The 23,202-nt window shown below is 43.7% G+C and overlaps 1 protein-coding gene across 1 annotated transcript in view; it reads right to left on the bottom strand.

The window, feature by feature from the left end:
• The window catches only part of sytl4 (synaptotagmin-like 4), a 92,260-nt gene extending 74,748 nt beyond the window's left edge, over nt 1-17,512 (bottom strand). Inside the window, exon 1 of the mRNA XM_078211638.1 lies at nt 17,046-17,512. The gene's annotated coding sequence lies outside the window, so the exon portion shown is untranslated. The remainder of the gene's footprint in view (nt 1-17,045) is intronic.
• Nucleotides 17,513-23,202: the final 5,690 nt, after the last annotated feature.

The raw sequence follows: 23,202 nt of genomic DNA, 5'->3' as shown, positions 1-23,202 counted from the left end.
ATTCCTAAGTAACAGCATTCTTTAGAAATTTCAAGGGGGAAGCATGCATTGTGTATTTGGTTATTTGTGGACACCGAGCATTACTGATTCGCTTATGTTATATTTTCAGTCCAGAACTGAGATAATTACTATTTACTCTGTTAAAACCTCTCAATCTTAACGACCTGCATGAAGCCAATTCCCTCCAACTTCCTCGGCTCTACTGAAGAAACCCTAGTTTCTCAGGTTTCGCTCTGAATGTTTATCCATCATTGCTAATATTATAAAATCAGGGAGGAAAGAGTATGAAGTTGCAATCCAATGTCAGGGTTTTAAATCTTATGAGTTTCATGCTCAAGGTTTGTGATGTAACCTAAATCCCACATTATATTACAGCCTTGTAACTCGACTCACAAGAATCCAAATTTATGTGGCTATAATTTTGACTGAACCTTAGGCAAGGTCACTCTGATGGTCTGGACCACAATTTCTAAGCTTAAGTGAAACTGTTAATCATAATACCCCAACAGACAGTGTTTGTATAGACTATTAATGAGGTGGAAATGCCGGCATTGGGCTGGGGTAGGCACAGTAAGAAAGGTTCACAACACCAGGTTAAAGTCCAACAGGTTTATTTGGAATCACAAACTTTCGGAGCGCTGCTCCTTCATCAGGTGAGTGGAATCCGACAGCTCGTGATTCCAAATAAAGCTGTTGGATTTTAACCTTGGTGTTGTGAGACTCCTTACTAGGCTATTAAGTGAGGACTGGTGCATAAATATTTTATCGCTTCTCTAGCTTAGAATTGTTGTTTGAATGCGATTATAGAAGAATTTTGTATCCCAATCAGCAGGATGATCTGAGATTAATTCCAAATGATGGCAGTTTGAAACACGTAACAAATTTGGCACTCCAATGGTTAACTGAAAAGGATCACAATGAGCTGAATAATCTTTGAGAAAGTAATTAAGGAGGGTCAAAATTGGCCAGGAAGTTAAGTGGTTACTTCTGCTGTCATAAACTTGCATAATATTTCCATGAATGTGCCATTAGCCAACAGGAGTTAGGAAAAGTGGAAGTGGGATTAGATATATGATCAAAATATTAATAATTAATTTAAAGTTTCTAGTCTATTGGAAGTCATGATTAAAGAAGTGAATCAAATATTGGTTATATTTTGAGAGCACTTGATACTTGAAATAGGGTAAGTGATTTGAAATGACACAACATTCTGCAATAAATCCATGAGTTTCTACACGAATCACACACAACATGACTTGTTACCCGAGTGCCTGAATTATCTGGGTAGATATTAATAACAATAAATGGATAACCTTAACTACAAGTCAAAAATAATTATTTTAACCATACTTGTCTCATTAGGAATGGCATATTTGTAAAACATGGAAGATTCTGGGCTTCAGAGCTCCAAATTATGAGGAGACTCATTAAGATGAAATGGTTTCCACTGGGAATATGATTCATAGAGAATAATGACTTTTTAAATGCTCAGAAGCCATTGATGATGCAATTGTTCGAGGCTATTTTGAGGCATAAAACCAAAACAAACAACTTTAAAAACTGCAAGCTTCACGCAAGAGAAGAAAACAGAAGATGCTTCTCTCCCCATCCAGAAAAACAGGTATGTGGAACAGGCCTCCACTAAAAGCACGAGTGGCTAAAGCAATCAACCTCACACACAGAATTTAGTACACATTTGGTTGCAAACAGGATTTGAAACCAAAGTGAAAATAAAATACTGCAGATGTTGGAAATCCGAAATAAAAACAGAAAGTGCTGGAAAAACGCAGCAGCTCTTGGCAGCCTTTATGGAGAAACAGAGTTAATGATTGGAGTCGAAAATGAATCTCAATGAAGAATTATGCCACTAAACCTACTGAGTATTTCCAGCACTTCTTGTTTCTGAGGTTTATTGAGGTTGATAGTTCAAGGAAGAGAGACGATCAAATATTTTGCAGGATCTAATAATCCTTTATTACTGAGGCAGTGAAGAAGAAAAACTTGCATTTAATAGAACATTTCAGAATTAAGGCATCTGAAACTGCTTCAAAGGCATTTTTCTTTCTGTAGTGTGTTGATCTGTTCTGTATGCAACTGCAGCAATCAATTTGCACACAGCAAGGTCAGTGAAACAATAGTGACATGAATGATTAATTTAATGTGCTTTGGCTTGGACACGGGAAGAACTCCCAACTTCAAAGATCTTCACAAAGCACTGCTGCCTCAGAGCACCAGGGACCTGGGTTCAATTCTGGCCTTGGGTGACTGACTGTGTGGAGTTCGCACGTTCTCCCCATGTCTGCGTGGGTTTCCTCCGGGTGCTCCGGTTTCCTCCCAAACTCCAAAGATGTGCAGGTTCGGTTGACTGGCCATGATAAATTGTTCCTTAGTGTCCCAAGCCATATAGGTTTTGGGGGATTAGCAGGGTAAATACGTGGGGTTACAGGGTAAGCCTAGGTAAGAGTCAGCGAAGACTTAATGGCCCGAAGGGCCTCCCTCCTCCTGCATTGCAGGGATTCTATGATTCTAAAAGTGTCCTCAAACCTTTATTATGTTCATTTAAACAGGCAGATAGTGCTTCAGTCTAACTTTACACCTGGAACATATTGCTATTGGCAACCTAGCACTAACTTCCTCAGTAGGACAATGAAGTAGATTATGTTCAATGATTGGGTTGGAGCTTTAATCCATAGCCTCCTAAATCAGAGACAATGCTAATTCAGCTGAACCAAACTGGAGGGAAAGTAGCCAGAGCTGGATAGTGGAAATATGTGAAAGGACAAATGTTTTGCAATTTAATTTTTTAACATTTGGTGATCATTGTTATGGTTTAGGTCAGAAACTTTAAAGTTTTTATGGAGCCCGCCTGGATCATAAGTTTTGCATCTTGAATTTGGCTAGGATAAATGTGACATGTTTCACTTCCGGTATGATCCAAATGATCCACTAGGAGCTTTTATCAAATAAAGTTTATTTAAGAATATAGTTAACATGTATAGTAAGAAAATTAGCATGAACTTTTATCAATTACAAATAAGAATCAAAACCACTATAACGTATAACTCTTAACAAATATATCTAATGTGTTCCATCCACTCAAACCAATCCCATGAACAAATGACCCTTTTCACAGGTTTAACACAGCAAAAACTAATGCTCACGTGATACTGGACTTAAAGCCTTTGGATGAAGTCTGCAGGTCTCTGGATAGACTCAGAACAGTTGGAAGTCAGAACAGCTTCCCAAAACACCAGAGACTCTAGGCAAGCTACCAACAACAGATTCAGCCCCACCTCCCACCCCACCCCCCCGCCCCCCTTCAGAAAGGCTTTCAGCTAACTAGCAAAATTTCCAAAACCAGGGCGAGAGGGACTTCTTAATTCCACTCTAACTGCAGCCAAACTGAAAATGAAACCTTAAACTCATTGGAAAGGAAAACAAAACTGTCCAAAAACACATGATCGCCCTCCTAACCATGCAGGATCGTAAAACAACCTAGAGTCAAAATAAACAGAATCCCATTTAAGCTATTGAAATAGAAATAAAAAGACATCGTCAGACAAGCCGGTGCAAATGACATCAGCTGAGGCTTTCTTAAAGACACGCTAACGTCACACCTTGCAGAACTTTAAGAGATAAAATGAATGGGTATGGTTTACGGTAGAACAGACTCTACATTGTGGAAAGAGTAAGATTAATTTATTCAGTGGAGTTTTGTTCCATGTCTTATGTTACATACTCTGACTCAACTTGGGATAAAAGAGGGTGCTGCACAGTGAAAAGTCGAGTAATAGATTTTTATGTTAATAAAATAGAAGTTTAATGTGGTACAACCATAATTCCAGTACACTGGAGCGCAGAAATAGAAAGCAGAGTTGTGCCTCTAATTTCTCATGTGATAATTCACTGATGCTGCATGAATGAAGGCCATAGGAATTTCTAGAAAGTAAGGGAGAGAAGAATAGAAAATGAAAGGACAGGTATGCAGCCTGTCGTAAGGCAACAATGGCAGGCACCTGGAAGCATGTCTCCAATTATTTTCCAAGTCAAGGAAGGTTCCAGAAAATCAGAAAAAGGGAGAAAAAAAGTTAGCGAATCTTATCTATAATAATTCTCGGTTGTTGTCCATCCGGATTATTTTGATTGGTCAGTTTAAGGGGTGATTTTGCTGGTGAGTGGTGTTTGGCATATGAGAAGACACGCAAAGTTGTGCAAAGTACTGATGTCTGTGCAGCTGTCAACATTAGATGGCAGCGATGGGTGGGGGAGGTTGGGGGGTGCCAGGATAGGTGGAGAAATAAACAACAGGAGGCGAGGGCAGCTCAAAAGCAAAGTTATCCCCGCTGGAGAGATCGTTTTCTTGAGGGATGGGATGGTATTGATGAACGGGGTGGGATATCATGGTTGAGTCGGAAGGAATGGGAAGGGGATGGAATGTGAGGGATGGGATGGAAAGGCATGGGCCGGCATGGGAGGAAGGGGATGAGCCAATTGACTTATTTGATATGACTTATTATTTAAAAAGCTGTTTGTTTTGTGCTAATGATTTACTAGGTTTTAATGAAAAGTTTTAGAAAAGCCCTTGGGTGAATTTGAGGAATACATCAGTGTTGATTCTGTAGACGAAGATGATGATAACAGTTAATATCCTCCAGAGTTTCTACACAGCCTCACTCCAATGGGCAAGCCACTGCACAAACTTAGACTCAAAGAAGGAGCAGTTATAATGTTGCTATGCAACTTGAATCCTACACATGGACTTTGTCAAGCAAAATGCTTGGTAGTCAGGAAGCGGTTTTCTTCGATAATCAATGCTGAAAAGATATCAAGCAGATTTCAAGGAAGTAGGGTATTTATTTTTCAAACAACATTAAACCCATCAGCTGTAAACTTATCTTTTCAACTCAAGAGAAAATTGTTCCCAAATACACTTTCATATTCTATGAATATAAACAAATCACAAGTCAAACTCTTGACAACATTTGTATTTCTCTTCTCAGCCTGTTTTTACACATAGCTGTATGAAGGCTTTCCCCTCCCAAGTGAGCAGTTTTGATTCCATTAAAAGTCCTCAGAGAGTGATCTTACCAGCTCGCTACACCGGTCGATTGGCCTGGTGAGCCGGTAAGATCGCGAGAGAGGCAAAATATCAGGTTCACGCCTGGTTTCTTGTCTCTCACGATGATACCAGCCCTGAATTGCTGACTTGAGGCTGATTTTAATACTTGCGTCGAAATTTAAATATTATTAGTGAGGCCAGAATATAATCGTTGGGGCTCAATTGCCTTAACGGCCTCACAACGGTGTAGGTCAACATTGGCGAGGATCACTTATGGTCCCCAGCAACGAGGACCAGACATGATGGCCTCGACGGTGGGACCGGAGGCTACTGAGGCCCCGGGTGGTCAGGGGCAGGCAGTGCTAGCCTGACACCACCACTGGGCAGTGCCAAGGGGTGGGAACTAAGGAGAGGGGCAGGGTCTAATGGGGAGGTAGCACATGGGGAACTGCACAATCTGCAATCAGGGTTTACCAGGATGGCAATCGACCCGAGGAGGGGGAGGTGGGGGATGCGTGAACGGGAGCAGCGATTGTATTACTAGAAGCTATGTAATAGCGCCAATTATTTCCTTAAATTGCAAAACAGAAACAAGTGGATTACTTTCATCAACAACAACCCAATTAATATGTCTGGAAAAATGCAAGCAAAAGAAGCATGGAAAACATTAAATTATTAAACTTGGGCTCCTCCAAGAAGGTAAAGAGAAGACCTGTAAGAGATCTTCAAATTTATGAAGGGGTTCAATAGGGTAGACGTAACAAATGTATTTCCACTTGTGGGTGAGACAAGATCCAGAAAATAAGATTTTAACAGATTGTTCCACTGGAGCAAGCGGAGAGGGCGTGATTGGAGGCAGCAGTGCTGGTGAGAGATTAATTGAATTGTTTATTTATTTAATTAGTCAGCTAAGTGTGTGTTTTTTTTTTGGCCTTTACTTTTGCAGTAGAATTTTAAGTTTAAAGTGAAAACTGGAAGTGGGCTGCTAAGGAGTCTGGGAAGGGTTTTTTAAGCGCGTGAAGTATAAAAGGTAGGCTGCAGTATACAGCGGGCAGCGTCGGGAGCGGGCAGTGGAGTGTGTGGGAAGCAGAGTGTGAGCTATAAGGGCTTTGGCTCACAGGGCTTCGACGAAGGCGAGGAAGGTTGTTTGTTTTTCTTCTGTTACACCCCCTTTTTTGTTTTATCTCCCAAAAACTAAAAAGGACATGGCTGGTATGAGTGGGAGGCCAGTATACTGCATTCGGTGTGGGATGTGGGAGTTCCTGGAGACAACCTGCCTCCCGGAAGTCCATATCTGTGCCAGATGTGTGGAACTGCAACTCCTGAAGGATCGTGTAAGGGAGCTGGGGCTGAGGCTCGATGAACTCAGTTTAGTTAGGGAAAATGAGAGATTAATAGATAAAAGTTAAAGTCAGGTAGTGACACCAGGGTCTCGGAAGGAAGACACGTGGGTCACAGTTAGGAGGGGTAATAGTCAGAAGGGTGATGTGCCAGAAAGTACCCCAGTGGCAGTCTCCCATAAAAGAAAGGGATGGGCAACAGATGGGAGAAGGGAAGGGAGTGAGCAGTCTGTGGAGGGATCCCCTGTGGTTGTCCCCCTCCAAAATAGGTATATTGTTTTGGATTCTGTGGAGGGGGATGACCCTCCAGGGGTAAGCCACGAGGACCAGATCGCCTCCACGGAGACAGGCTCAGGGGTCCGGAAGGGAAAGAAGGAGTTTAGGAGAGCGATAGTTGTGGGGGACGCAATGGTTAGAGGCACGGACAGGCGCTTCTGTGGGAGTGAACGAGAATCCAGGATGGTAGTCTGCCTCCCTGGTGCCGGGGTACTGGATGTCTCCGAGAGGGTAGGAAGCATATTTACAAAGGAAGGTAGTCAAACGGATGTGATTGTACACATTGGTGAAAATGATGTAGGTAGGAAGAGCAGGGGGGTCATACGAGAGAAATTCAGGGAGTTGGGTGCTAGGCTAAAAAGTAAGACCTCCAGGGTAGCAATCTCTGGACTGCTCCCGGTGTCTAGTGCAAGTGAGACTCGGAACAGGGAGATTCTACAGTTGAACGCGTGGCTAAAGGACTGGTGCAAGAGGGAGGGTTTTAAATTCATAGATAACTGGGAAATCTTCAAGTCAGGATGGCAACTGTACAGAAAGGATGGGTTACACCTCAACTGGAAGGGAGCAAATATCCTGGCTGGGAGTTTTGCTAGAGTGTTTCGGCAGGATTTAAACTAGTGTGGCAGGGGGATGGGGAACAAAACAGTAGGTCAGTAAATACTGAGGCTGGTGTTGAGCTGGGGGCCAGGGCAAGGCTAGCTAAGAAGAGGAGCACTCTTGGAGGAGGATGACCTGAGTGGGCCTGGAGGTCTGGAGTGCATCTGCTTCAATGCGAGGAGCGTAACTTAGGGCCTTAATGCTTATGCGGAATTTGGATGTGGTTGCGGTGACGGAAACTTGGTTAAAAGGACAGGACTGGCAGCTGAATATTCCGGGGTATAAGTGTTTTAGGCGAGACCGAGGAGGGGCTAAAAAAGGTGGGGGAGTAGCGATATTAGTTAAGGAGCATATTACTGCGGTGCAGAGGGTAGACAACTTAGAGGGGTCATGTACTGAGTCGCTGTGGGTGGAACTCAGAAACAGGAAGGGTGCAGTCACTATGCTGGGGGTGTACTACAGACCACCCAACAGCCCACGGGAAGTGGAGGAAAGGATATATCAGGAGATTCTGGATAGGTGCAGAAAAAATAGGGTTGTTGTAGTGGGGGACTTTAATTTCCCTGGCACAGACTGGAAAGTGCTTAGAGCTGGGGGTCCGGACGGGGAGGAATTTGTAAAATGCGTACTGGAAGGTTCTTTGGAACAGTATGTAGATAGCCCGACTAGAGAGGGGGCTATACTGGACCTAGTTCTGGGAAATGAGCCCGGTCAGGTCGTCAAAGTTTCAGTAGGGGAACATGTGGCAAATAGTGACCACAACTCTGTTAACTTTAGGATAGTAATGGACAAGGATGAGTGCTGTCCTACGGGCAGGGTGCTAAATTGGGGGAAGGCAGGAATTGGTGGATGTTGATTGGGAGAGGATGTTCGAGGGTAAGTCCGCGTCTGGCATGTGGGAGTCTTTTAAGGAACTATTGATAAGGCTGCAGGATAGGCATGTGCCTGTAAAAAGGAAAGATAGGAAAGATAGGAAAGGTAGGATTCGAGAGCCGTGGATAACCAGGGAAATTGAGGATCTGATTAAAATGAAAAGGGAGGCGTACGTTAAGTCCAGGCAACTGAAAACAGATGGAGCTCTGGAGGAATACAGAGAGAGTAGGAAAGAACTCAAACGGGGAGTTAGAAGGGCAAAAAGAGGTCACGAGATGTTCTTGGCAGGCAGGATTAAGGAGAATCCTAAGGCATTCTATTCATACGTTAGGAACAAAAGAGTTGTCAGGGAGAAAATCGGACCTCTCAGGGACAAAGGAGGGGAATTATGCTTAGAACCCAAGGGAATAGGGGAGATCCTAAATGAATACTTTGCATCGGTATTCACGAAGGAGAGGGGCGTGTTAACCGGGAGTGTCTCGGAGGGAGGTGTTGACCCGTTAGAGAAAATCTCCATTACAAGAGAGGAAGTGTTAGGTTTTTTAGGGAACATTAAAACTGACAAAGCCCCAGGGCCTGATGGCATCTATCCTCGACTGCTCAGGGAGACGAGAGATGAAATTGCTGGGCCTCTGACGGAAATCTTTGTCGCTTCTTTGGACACGGGTGAGGTCCCTGAGGATTGGAGGATAGCGAATGTGGTCCCGTTGTTTAAGAAGGGTAGCAGGGATAACCCAGGAAATTATAGGCCAGTGAGCTTGACGTCCGTGGTAGGGAAGTTGTTGGAGAGGATTCTTAGAGACAGGATGTATGTGCATTTAGAACGGAACAATCTCATTAGTGACAGACAGCATGGTTTTGTAAGAGGGAGGTCGTGCCTTACAAATTTGGTGGAGTTTTTTGAGGAAGTGACAAAAACGGTTGATGAAGGAAGGGCCGTGGATGTCGTCTATATGGATTTCAGTAAGGCATTTGACAAAGTCCCACATGGCAGGTTGGTTAAGAAGGTTAAGGCTCATGGGATACAAGGAGAAGTGGCTAGATGGGTGGAGAACTGGCTTGGCCATAGGAGACAGAGGGTAGTGGTCGAAGGGTCTTTTTCCGGCTGGAGGTCTGTGACCAGTAGTGTTCCGCAGGGCTCTGTACTGGGACCTCTGCTATTTGTGATATATATAAATGATTTGGAAGAAGGTGTAACCAGCAAGTTTGCGGATGACACGAAGATGGCTGGACTTGCGGATAGCGAAGAGCATTGTTGAGCAATACAGCAGGATATAGATAGGCTGGAAAATTGGGCGGAGAGGTGGCAGATGGAGTTTAATCCGGATAAATGCGAAGTGATGCATTTTGGAAGAAATAATGTAGGGAGGAGTTATACAATAAATGGCAGAGTCATCAGGAATATAGAAACACAGAGGGACCTGAGTGTGCAAGTCCACAAAAATCCTTGAAGGTGGCAACACAGGTGGAGAAGGTGGTGAAGAAGGCATATGGTATGCTTGCCTTTATAGGACGGGGTATAGAGTATAAAAGCTGGAGTCTGATGATGCAGCTGTATAGAACGCTGGTTAGGCCACATTTGGAGTACTGCGTCCAGTTCTGGTCGCCGCACTACCAGAAGGACGTGGAGGCGTTAGAGAGAGTGCAGAGAAGGTTTACCAGGATGTTGCCTGGTATGGAGGGTCTTAGCTATGAGGAGAGATTGGGTAGACTGGGGTTGTTCTCCTTGGAAAGACGGAGAATGAGGGGAGATCCAATAGAGGTGTACAAGATTATGAAGGGTATAGATAGGGTGAACAGTGGGAAGCTTTTTCCCAGGTCGGAGGTGACGATCACGAGGGGTCACGGGCTCAAGGTGAGAGGGGCGAAGTATAACTCAGATATCAGAGGGACGTTTTTTACACAGAGCGTGGTGGGGGCCTGGAATGCGCTGCCAAGTAGGGTGGTGGAGGCAGGCACGCTGACATCGTTTAAGACTTACCTGGATAGTCACATGAGCAGCCTGGGAATGGAGGGATACAAACGATTGGTCTAGTTGGACCAATGAGCGGCACAGGCTTGGAGGGCCGAAGGGCCTGTTTCCTGTGCTGTACTGTTCTTTGTTCTTTATTAAAGAATTTATAAGGAATATCTGGCAGTGATGAGCATGTTTAAACTTCTTTCACATGGAGTGGTCCAAGCAAATAGCACTGAGAAGCTATGGAAGACGTTTTATAGCTACGAGTAAAAAAAAGTTTATTGATTCGTCGCAAGTAGGCAATGAAGTTACTGTGAAAATCCCCTAGTCGCCACACTCCGGCACCTGTTCAGGTACGCTGAAGGAAAATCTAGCATGGCCAATCCATCTAACCTGCACAAAAGAAAATACAGGAATATGGCAGCACAGTGGGGAGTGGTAATTAGAGTGGACGGAGATTTATGGGAATACTAACACTGGTGTGGATCAGTTACAGTGCAACCACATTCCATACTGTAGATTCCATTCTAACTGTATGTAATTATCAATGTCAATCACAGTGCTAAAGTTTTGAGTCTGTATGATTGATCTTCAGAGCTAAAACATTCACAGAAAACCTTCAACCTCCTCCACAGTGGAGATTCTCCAGCGCCCAATGCAGTGAATGGCATTTTGGCTGAGTGCCAAATTTTCTATTCTTGCTGGCAGCAGGATGGCAGTGAACGAGATTGGAGTAACCTATCCATTAACTCTATTTAATGGAGGAGAGATTAGCTATGAGGAGAGATTGGGTAGACTGGGGTTGTTCTCCTTGGAAAGACGGAGAATGAGGGGAGATCTAATAGAGGTATACAAGATTATGAAGGGTATAGATAGGGTGAACAGTGGGAAGCTTTTTCCCAGGTCGGAGGTGACGATCACGAGGGGTCACGGGCTCAAGCTGAGAGGGGCGAAGTATAACTCAGACATCAGAGGGACGTTTTTTTTTACACAGAGGGTGGTGGGGGCCTGGAATGCGCTGCCAAGTAGGGTGGTGGAGGCAGGCACGCTGACATCGTTTAAGACTTACCTGGATAGTCACATGAGCAGCCTGGGAATGGAGGGATACAAACGATTGGTCTAGTTGGACCAAGGAGCGGCACAGGCTTGGAGGGCCGAAGGGCCTGTTTCCTGTGCTGTACTGTTCTTTGTTCTTTGTTCTTTATTTCTCTCTCCACAAATGCTGTCAGACCTGCTGATTTTTCCCATAATTTCCTGTTTTTATTTCAGATTTTCAGCATCGACACTATTTTGTTTTTATTTTAATATCAATCACAGAATTTGATTATGAAACATTTGTTCTTTTAATCTCCAAATTCTGATGGTAGAGGAGTGATGTAACATAATTTTGTAAGCTTTTTTCCAACTACCATCCTGATTCCAATCTTCAGGCTGTGTCAGATACTAACAGACATTGTGCAGAATTTTACATTTCCCGCCAGTGAGTTTGCAGGCTGGAAAAGGGGGCCAGAAGATTCCTTCCCACCAGGCTCCTGCCCACGCTGGCTTCTGCATAATTTCACGATGGGGCAGGTGAAGTCTTAATGACTACCTGAGGGCCTTTTCCTGCCCAGCCTCTTTTCAGCCTGGTGGGAGGGGTTCAGGGTCCGGAGGGAGGAGGCAAGCCCGGAAAGTGATACTGTTCAGTCCTTGGGTGAGAAGGGAGGGTGGGTGCCTCCACTCTTGCAGGAGCCTTCTTTTAACATTGGGCATCCCCCACCCCAACAAGGTCGGTCCCTACAGCTGCTCTCTTCCCCAGCCCCCCTCCCAGAGACCTCCCCCCCACACCCCCTCCCCCCTCCAGAGACCTCCCCCTTCCACATTTACTTGGTCCTGAACTCCTGGGTCTTACATTCTGGAGACTGCTTGTAGTTCCAGTCCTGTCCACTGCAGCGTCTGCTGGGACTGCAGAGCTGGTGGCCAATCTGATGTGGGACTGCCTCCCAAGCGAGAGGCAGAAGCCCCATCTCCAGCCAATTAACATTCATTGGGGCTATTAACTGGCTGGGGGCAGCCAATATCGGCAGTGAAGCGTTCTCCACAGACTCTTTGACTGGCAGGTTGGGAAACACCTCCATCCTAAAAATCTTGGCCATTAGTTATTTTCTTTCATATCTGTCACTCTAACTGATCCAAAAGAGACGGGACAATCTGGATTATTGTTTTACTGTTGTCATTAATACATTGTTGGTAGGAATGGAGTGTTTTAGAGATGCCAATGTAGAAGTCTTCAAAGTTGAGAGTCTAATTCAAAGGGGCAAATGGAATTCTGGGTTTTATTCTTAGTAACATTAAAAGCAAAAGCAAGGAAGTGATACAAGATATTAATTAATCCACAGCTGAAATGTTGTTCTGGCACCTTATTGCACAAAAGCTATTAGAATCATAAAAAAGGGAGTGGTGAATATTCATGAGGATGATATTTTGGTTCAGGTTAGAAACTCCAAAGTGTTTTATGAAGCCCGCCTAAATCATAAGTTTTGTTGAGACTCTGAATTGGATTTGATTTGATTGAATTGGAAAAGTATAAAAAAAATAAGTTTTGCATCTTGAATTTGGCGAGGATAAGCATGAGATGTTTCACTTCAAGTATGATTCAAGTGTTCCACTAGGGAGCTTTGATCAAACAAAGTTTATTTAAGAATATAGTTAACATGTAAGAAAATTAGCAAGAACTTTTATCAATTACAAACAATCATGATAATGTTTAACCCTTAACAAAAATATTTACAATGTTCCAATCAAACCAATCCCATAGACAAAAGACCCTTTTCACAGGTTTAACACAGCACAGACTAATGCTCATGTGATACTGGGATCAGGCCATTAGTTGAATTCTGCAGTCAAATGCTGTTGAGACTCAGAACAGTTTGAAGACAAGACAGCTTCCCAAAACACAGAGAGGCTCTGGTCCAGCCTCCAACAACAGCAGATTTCTTCGTTCAGGAAGGCAAAATCTTGCTTCAAGATCACCAGTAGAATTTCCCAATAAAACAGGGAGGGCAAACAATTCTTTTCAGTTTGCTGACCCTTCTAAAACTGAAACTCAAGTCTGCAGCTCCAAACTAAACATGAAAAAAACCTGTCCAAAAACACATGACTGCCTTCCTAACAATGCAGGATCATAAAACTTATCCCAGAGTAAACACAAGAATACCATTTAAACCACTTAAGTAGCAATAAAAGGACTCATCGCAGTCAGCCTGGCAACAACATCACTGAAGCTGTGAGCTAAGAAACCCTTGAAGTTATGAGCTGTAGAAATCATGTTTTAAAAAAAAATAATTTCTTAAATTTTCACTAATATCAATAATAATGAAAAAAAAGTAACAGATTATTTCCAATTAGTAAACTGATAAAGATTAATGCTGGAATAAAGGGGAAATAAGTATATTAGAACATGGAAAGTTTTACCGCAAGTAGCTATTAAAAATGATATTTCCCTAAAGGATCTGGTGGAAAAAGCTAAGGCCCGTTAGTGCAGTTGGCTAGATGGCTAGCGTATAGTTCAGCATAACACAACAGTATGGGTTTGAGGTAGACTTGGAACCAGTGTCCTTGCCCTACCCTGAGGGTGGAAGGCAATGGCAAACCACCACCGAGAAAAACTGCCAAGAAAACAGCTACAGACACTGAGCTTAGGACCTGCCTTCAGGCAAAGCACATGTTAATGAATGAATAAGGAGAAAAGGAGAGAACTAAGTCACTCCAATTGAAAAATTAATATTGGTACAGCCTTGATGGGTCAAATTGTCTCCTAACTTCTGTGATTCACTTTTGAGATCTAGAATTGAATTTAGCTCCGAATGATGAGATGACTATCTTTTATGTTAGTTGTAAGGGTCCAAGTGAATTAATTTGGGATGGTCTTAATAAAATTTCTAGCAGCACAAACCTGATCCAGAGAGGCAGGAGGATGGTTAGCACAATAAAGGCTGTGTTTCTAATATGGGAGTTCGGACACATTGGAGGTTTATTACTGCTGATCCATCAACTAACTAATCTTAAACAAAATGAGGATTGGTCAACTCCTCCAGTTTCCAAGTCTTTAAATCCCAAACAGGTGGCACAGTGATTAGCACTGATGCTTCACAGCGCCATGGACCTGGGTTTGATTCTGGCCTCGGGTGAGTGTGTAGAAGTTTGCACGTTCTCCCCGTGTCTGCGCGGGTTTCCTTCACGTGCTCCAGTTTTCTTCCACAGTCCAAAGATGTGCAGGTTAGGTTGACTGGCTATGCTAAGTTGCCCCTTCGTGTCCAAAGATGTGTAGGTTAGGTGGATTAACCATGATAAATGCATGACGTTACAGAGATAGGGCAGGGGTGAGCCTGGGTGAGATGCTCTTTCAGAGAGTTAGTACAGACTCAATGGGCCAAATGGCCTCTTTCTGCACTACAGGGATTGTATGGTTCTAGCTGGGTATTACCTATTCAGCAGCTCCTGATTTACTTTGTTATACAAACACATGAGTGTACAAACAAGAAGCAGGAGTAGGCCATTCAGCCCCTTGAGCCTGCTCTGCTATTCAATAAGATCTGATAATAACATAAAATCTTCACTCTGCCTGCTTCCAATTCCCTATCACCCCCCCTACTTAACAAGAATCTATCCACCTCAACCTTAAAAATATTCAAAGATTCTGCTTCCACAACTTTTTCAGGAAGAGAATTCCAAAGACTCATGACCCTCTTTTATTCTTTTGAATTGGATCTATGAGCCTCCACTTGATCCAATTCAAGTATCCCATTTTAGAGTCAGAGGTTTACGGCATGGAAACAGGCCCTTCGGCCCAACTTGTCCATGCTGCCCTTTATTTTAAACCCCTAAACTAGTCCCAATTGTCCGCATTTGGCCCATATCCCTCGATACCCATCTTACCCATGTAACTGTCTAAACGCTTTTTAAAAGACAAAATTGTACCCGCCTCTACTATTACCTCTGGCAGCTTGTTCCAGACACTCACGATCCTCCAAGTGAAAAGAATTGCCCCTCTGGACACTTTTGTATCTCTCCCTTCTCACCTTAAACCTATGCCCTCTAGTTTTAGACTCCCCTACCATTGGGAAAAGATATTGACTATCTACTGATCTATGCCCATCATTATTTTATAGACCTCTATAAGATCACCCCTCAGCCTTCTACACTCTAGAGAACAAAGCCCCAGTCTATCCAGCCTCTCCTTATAACTCAATCCATCAAGTCCCAGTAGCATCCTAGTAAATCTTTTCTGTACTCTTTCTAGTTTAATAATATCCTTTCTATAATAGGGTGACCAGAACTGTACACAGTATTCCAAGTGTGGCCTTACCAATGTTCTGTACAACTTCAACAAGACGTCCCAACTCCTGTATTCAGTGTTCTGACCAATGAAACCAAGCATGCCGAATGCCTTCTTCACCACTCTGTCCACCTGTGACTCCACTTTCAAGGAGCTATGAACATGTACCCCTCGATCTCTTTGTTCTGTAACTCTCCCCAACGCCCTACCATTAACTGAGTAAGTCCTACCCTTCCAGCAATAACATCCTTGCCTCGTTCTTTGGATACAGCTAGATACAGGATACAACATAACCACTTAAAACACACAAAATACAAACAAAAACTGTAATAAAAACTGTAAATATTCATTTCTATTTGAAATGTATTATTTTTAAGCGATAAAATATTTCATATTCCAATTCCTAATTTTGCCATTAGTCCGAAGGTGGTGCCATTCTTGAAATTCTGAATCCCCTCTCAGCAAGTGGAGGGGATTCTTGCTCCTGTATTTTTCTCCCATTTCACATGCTTTCATGTAGTCTCTCTCTATATACATACACACTTTTCTAACGCAGGTAGACGCCAGCCTTTGACTTAATAGACAGGCAACTTTCTCCTCAAAGTTATTCCATCTATTCAACTCCTATTCATCCTGAGCGTCAGTAAGATGAGCCCAATCAAACTCACCCTCTCCCCATTTGCTTTTGTTTCCTTTTAGTGCTCAAAAGTTATCATTTGTCTATCAGAACATCAGAAACAAAATGATTTTGTTTATAATATGAAACTACTGAATTTTCTTGATAGCAATTTGAAAGTCACACATAGAATCATAGAATCCCTACTGTGCAGAAGGAGGCCATTTGGCCCATTGAGTCTGCACCACTCACAATCCTTATTCCCGTAATTCCACATATATTTACCCTGCTAATCCCCCTGACGGTAGGGTCAACTTAGCATGGTCAATCAACCTAACCCACACATCTTTGGACTGTGGGAGGAAACCGGAGCACCTGGAGGAAACCCACGCAGACATGGGGAGAACTTGCAAACTCCACACAGGCAGTGACCCGAGGCCGGGAATCAAACCCAGGTCCCTGAAGCTGTGAGGCAGCAGTGCTAACCACTGTGCCATCGTGCCGCCCAAGAGAGTCACATCAAAAGGTGTGGGTCACTAATATCAGAATGGGACACTGGATAATCTTGGTGTCCAGGTTGGGAGGTGGGTTAACAGAGACCCCGGCCACTCGGCCCGCTCTCAGTGCCCTGCCCGCCCTGAACCCACAGTCCTGGTGCAAATGCCTTAACATGATAAATTACTCACTGAGAGTCTCAACGTTGGTCCATATTATGCTTCTATATTTGTATCATCATGACTACCGTTCTCCCAATTATTGATACCGATCATTTTCTGACACTGAAAACATCTTCTAACCATCTGAATTAACTACATCTACAGTCCAGATTGAGTAGAAAACAGAACCCTTCAGTCTCTGTCCCCGTTGAAAAATGAAGTTAAAAAGTTAGAAAATTGTTTCAGTTGTTTCAACAGAACCTGGAAATGACAGTGTGCCCAACTCAGGTGGACTGGGGACAGATCTCATCATAATACACCTACAATCCGTCACTTTAAAGAAGTTTCACTTACTTTAGGGGACAGGACACACACCAAAACCCTCTCTCGGGAGAGATTTTTCTAATCCTTTCTCTCGGATTCCTGGCTTCTTTCTTCCGCTGGTTCCGGAAGCGAAAGTTTGAGGAACTTTTCAGCTCAAAGCGATCCAGCCACCTGGGGGCGGAACACCCTTTCCGATCCCGCTCCTCCCCAGAGACTCCGACCCACTCCTTTCACACTGCCCCTCTCTCCTCACTGGGAAGTGTCTGGGACACACATATTGTCAAAGCTCCAGACTTGATTCTGCTGGTAAATACAGTCCAAACTACTGGGTTCAATTAATCAGAGTTCTCACTGGAGAATCTCTGTTATCTGGTGAGGGCAGATAGACCTGGGCTGTGATGTGTCTCCCTACCCTCATATTCAGGTTATGACATGATCAATGCGTTATGGATCTGGAGCTGGGAAGCGGGATTAGGTTTTTATTTTTAATTCTGTAAACTGAATGACGTCCTAAAAAGTTCTGTGTTTCTATGAACAGTAAGGGTGTGACCAGCACTTGTGAAAGTGCACCACAGCAAGGAGTGAACAACACGAAGTGTTGGCTGAGTGAAAGACACAGCCAAAGCAGATACAATTAAAACATTGCCACCTGCGGGAGAAAGTGCTTCTTGCAGAACAAACCACAAGACAAGGAAGCGAAAGTAGATTTACAGATTTTGAAAATGGTACCTTTGAAACCAGTTATCAGTTAAAGTTCTACAGTTAACTCGAATTTGATTCATGGGCAGCACAGATACAGGCCATTTGGCCCAGCTAATCTGTGCTGGTATTTATACATGATGTGGAGATGCCGGCGTTGGACTGGGGTAAACACAGTAAGAAGTTTAACAACACCAGGTTAAAGTCCAACAGGTTTATTTGGTAGCAAAAGCCACACAAACTTTCGGAGCTGCAAGCCCCTTCTTCAGGTGAGTGGGAATTCTGTTCACAAACAGAGCATATAAAGACACAAACTCAATTTACATGAATAATGGTTGGAATGCGAATACTTACAACTAATCAAGTCTTTAAGAAACAAAACAGCATGAGTGGAGAGAGCATCAAGACAGGCTAAAAAGATGTGTATTGTCTTCAGACAAGACAGCCAGTGAAACTCTGTGAGGGTTACAAATAGTGGGACATGAACCCAATATCCCGGTTGAGGCCGTCCTCGTGTGTGCGGAACTTGGCTATCAGTTTCTGCTCAGCGACTCTGCGCTGTCGTGTGTCGCGAAGGCCGCCTTGGAGAACGCTTACCCGAATATCAGAGGCCGAATGCCCGTGACCGCTGAAGTGCTCCCCAACAGGAAGAGAACAGTCTTGCCTGGTGATTGTCGAGCGGTGTTCATTCATCCGTTGTCGCAGCGTCTGCATAGTTTCCCCAATGTTCCAACCATTATTCATGTAAATTGAGTTTGTGTCTTTATATGCTCTGTTTGTGAACAGAATTCCCACTCACCTGAAGAAGGGACTTGCAGCTCCGAAAGCTTGTGTGGCTTTTGCTACCAAATAAACCTGTTGGACTTTAACCTGGTGTTGTTAAACTTCTTACTGGTATTTATACTCCACCCCCATCTTCCCAATCCATTTCTCATCTCAGTATTTTAGTTATCCTTTCTCTCCCTTTTCTTTGTATTCCTTTTGAAAGTACCTATTTTTGCCTCCACCACTTTTGGAGTAATTTTCCCCCCTAATTTCTGGTTAAATTAATTTGAAATACTTTGAAATTACGGAACTTGAATATTGCTGAAGAAACCTGCTGAAGCTTTTTGTATTGCACCTCTGAGGACAAACCCAAGAATGCCAAATTTCAAACAATCGCAACTAAAGTAGTTGGCTAGTCAATTCCAATTGGCCAACATTGTGCCATGGAAAAAGCAGTGGGGTACAATAGGCTCCCTGACCTCCCAGGTAATTTAAAAAAGCATGCATAGCTTGAACACAATCCCTTTTTTCAGAGGATCCAGGAAGACAGTTAAGTCAAAGTAACAAAGAACAGGAATCTGAGCAAGGTTCTGTTCAGGGAAGTTAAAGAGCAGAGAAAGGGCTCTGAATTAAAGTGACAGCTGCGGGAACCAGTTTTAAAATCAGTTTGCACGAAGACAGACATCGAATAGAAACTAGAAGCAGGAGTGGGCCCTTCGAGCCTGTTCCGCCATTCATTTTGATCATGGCTGATCATCAAATGTAATCAGAAGGTTGATGGCTCTTTGTTGCATGGCTGCGAACCTGAGAGTGTGTTTGGAAGGCAAAGCCTGAATGCATGTGGTGATCCAAGGTGGAGGAATACCAAAAGGAGAGATTGAAATCCTGGAGGTGGATCCTTGGTGAAAGCATCCAAGACAAACCATTCCTTGGAAGAACATTCCAAGCATATTCCTAAAGAGAAGAGTTTGGAAACATTTGTGTGAAGGTCAGATTTCCAGTTGATTCTCAGTGTGACGTATTGGGGGGTGGGGTTTGCAGAAACTATCAAAAGTTGTATTGGGTGGCATTTGTCTCAAAGTGTGGGGTGTCTGATCACGTTTCACTCTTGGTTTTACATGGTCTGTGTATTTACTGTGGGATCGGTTAGCTCAGTTGGCTTGATGGCTGGTTTGTGATGCCGAGTGACGCCAACAGCACTGACTCAATTTCCATACTGGCTAAGGTTATTCATGAAGGCCTACCTTCTCAACCCTACCCTTCGCCTGAGGTGTGGTGACCCTCAAGCTAAATCACCACCCTCTGAGGGGAAGAGCAGTCTATGGTCATCTGGGACTATGGTGGCTTTGCCTTTACTGTGTACATTAGTGTTTAAAATAAATGTTGTAACTTGTGTTATCCTTACAAATATATCTGTAAGGATATAGCAGGGGTGAAGGAGTAGGGTATTGTAGTTGATCCTTTCTTGTTTGATAAATGTTTTATAATTTTGTTAAAAATTCATCACCTGTGACTGTTCATCTATGTATTGAAACAAAAAAATAGAAGTTAGGATTTATCAAGCCAGGTTTCATCCCAGGATTTAACTTGTCCAGTAGTATTAGCTGGGATCGTAACACCTATATACCTACCATACCAGGGCCTGATGGCATCTATCCTCGACTGCTCAGGGAGACGAGAGAGGAAATTGCTGGGCCTCTGACGGAAATCTTTGTCGCTTCTTTGGACACGGGTGAGGTCCCTGAGGATTGGAGGATAGCGAATGTGGTCCCGTTGTTTAAGAAGGGTAGCAGGGATAACCCAGGAAATTATAGGCCAGTGAGCTTGACGTCCGTGGTAGGGAAGTTGTTGGAGAGGATTCTTAGAGACAGGATGTATGTGCATTTAGAACGGAACAATCTCATTAGTGACAGACAGCATGGTTTTGTAAGAGGGAGGTCGTGCCTTACAAATTTGGTGGAGTTTTTTGAGGAAGTGACAAAAACGGTTGATGAAGGAAGGGCCGTGGATGTCGTCTATATGGATTTCAGTAAGGCATTTGACAAAGTCCCACATGGCAGGTTGGTTAAGAAGGTTAAGGCTCATGGGATACAAGGAGAAGTGGCTCGATGGGTGGAGAACTGGCTTGGCCATAGGAGACAGAGGGTAGTGGTCGAAGGGTCTTTTTCCGGCTGGAGGTCTGTGACCAGTGGTGTTCCGCAGGGCTCTGTACTGGGACCTCTGCTATTTGTGATATATATAAATGATTTGGAAGAAGGTGTAACTGGTGTAATCAGCAAGTTTGCGGATGACACAAAGATGGCTGGAATTGCGGATAGCGAAGAGCATTGTCGGGCAATACAGCAGGATATAGATAGGCTGGAAAATTGGGCGGAGAGGTGGCAGATGGAATTTAATCCGGATAAATGCGAAGTGATGCATTTTGGAAGAAATAATGTAGGGAGGAGTTATGCAATAAATGGCAGAGTCATCAGGAGTATAGAAACACAGAGGGACCTAGGTGTGCAAGTCCACAAATCCTTGAAGGTGGCAACACAGGTGGAGAAGGTGGTGAAGAAGGCATATGGTATGCTTGCCTTTATAGGACGGGGTATAGAGTATAAAAGCTGGAGTCTGATGATGCAGCTGTATAGAACGCTGGTTAGGCCGCATTTGGAGTACTGCGTCCAGTTCTGGTCGCCGCACTACCAGAAGGACGTGGAGGCATTGGAGAGAGTGCAGAGAAGGTTTACCAGGATGTTGCCTGGTATGGAGGGTCTTAGCTATGAGGAGAGATTGGGTAGACTGGGGTTGTTCTCCTTGGAAAGACGGAGAATGAGGGGAGATCTAATAGAGGTATACAAGATTATGAAGGGTATAGATAGGGTGAACAGTGGGAAGCTTTTTCCCAGGTCGGAGGTGACGATCACGAGGGGTCACGGGCTCAAGCTGAGAGGGGCGAAGTATAACTCAGACATCAGAGGGACGTTTTTTACACAGAGGGTGGTGGGGGCCTGGAATGCGCTGCCAAGTAGGGTGGTGGAGGCAGGCACGCTGACATTGTTTAAGACTTACCTGGATAGTCACATGAGCAGCCTGGGAATGGAGGGATACAAACGATTGGTCTAGTTGGACCAAGGAGCGGCACAGGCTTGGAGGGCCGAAGGGCCTGTTTCCTGTGCTGTACTGTTCTTTGTTCTTTGTTCTTTATTCATTCACATTCGCATGAAGTAGATGGTAAAGGTGGGATTGCATGTCCGGGGGGGCTTACTACATTGCCTTTGATAATTTGAAAAATGTTTTAAATAAAGTTAAAGTTGATTTATTAGTCACAAGCAAGGTTTACATTAACACTGCAATGAGGTTACTGTGAAATTCCCCTAGTCGCCACACTCTGGCACCTGTTCGGGTCAATGCACCTAACCAACATGTCTTTTAGACTGTGGGAGGAAACCAGAGCACCCACAGGAAACCCACGCGCACACACAGGGATAACGTGCAAATTCCACACAGACAGTGACCCAAGCCGGGAATCGAACCCAGGTCTGTGGCGTTGTGAGGCAGCACTGCTAACCACTGTGCCACCATGCTGTTAGCATCATATTGTTGCCAAGTAATGTGTAAAACAAAGTGGGAAATTTTTAAATCGGTGTTCACCAGAGTGCAGGAAACATATATTCTAAAAGAACAAACTAAACACAAATGAGACTCCATGGATGAATAAAGTCATAAGGGAACAATTTTGGCACAGGAAAGATGCACAAAGACAGCAGAGTGTGAAGAGAGAGAAAATTAAGTGATGAGGTGATAAGTCAAAAAAAATAAGGAAGGCAAAAGGAAACTATGAAATTAAATGTCCAAGGAACATTAAATATAGCAAAATTTTTATTGGCACATCAATAAAAAGCAGGAATGGGAATAGAGCTATTAAGGTGTCGACAGGATAATACCACAGGCAATAATAGAAAGTTGGCAGAAATATTAAATAATGATTTCACTTTGGATGATTGAACAGATGGGTGGACATGACATGAGTATTGAGGTCAGTGCATTTCAAATAAAAAAGGATGCGTTGAATAAATTAATTAGACTCAAAGAGGATAAAACCCTGGTCTGGAGAAATGGCATCCATACTTTAAAAAAACATAAGGAAGAGATAGCAGAGGCATTGAAATGCGCATTACATAGTTATTGATAAAAAGATGATGTAGTATCCAGGGTCACGAGATTTGTTTTAAAGCCATTTCATGCTGGTCTGACATCGGGCTGCATGACCCCATCAACGCCATTTTGGAGTGGGTTCTCCGACTTCCTAATGCATCCTCTTGCTGCCAACCCTCTGACTTACAGCCTCTGCTGCTCCTTAACTCACCTTCTCGAAGATCTTCCTACTCCCCAAAACTCCCACTCACCACTTCCCTCTCCTGAACATATGTTCCCATTCAAGGTCCAGATCCAGTCTGAAACCTGGGCTGCAAGGTTTGTGAAAGGTTTGGGTTCAAGCTGGGGCTGTGTTCATCAATGTTTTTTTAAAAATGCATCCAATAGTATGTGAAACCAGGAATGAGTTTACTTATGCACCATATCGCTGTCTGCTGTGCACATTTCCACCACTCCTCATTGAAATTGCAAGGGTTCTAGCACCACCACAGCTACTTATTTCCAGGGTCACAACTCAAAAACACACAAACCCTTTGCATACCTCCTTTTAACATTCCAGGTTAAATGCACCATGGGGTTCTTT

Source organism: Mustelus asterias, chromosome 4 (assembly GCF_964213995.1).
Source record: "Mustelus asterias chromosome 4, sMusAst1.hap1.1, whole genome shotgun sequence".
NCBI classification, from domain to species: Eukaryota; Metazoa; Chordata; class Chondrichthyes; order Carcharhiniformes; family Triakidae; genus Mustelus; species Mustelus asterias.
This window is presented reverse-complemented; position numbering and strand designations above follow the sequence as displayed.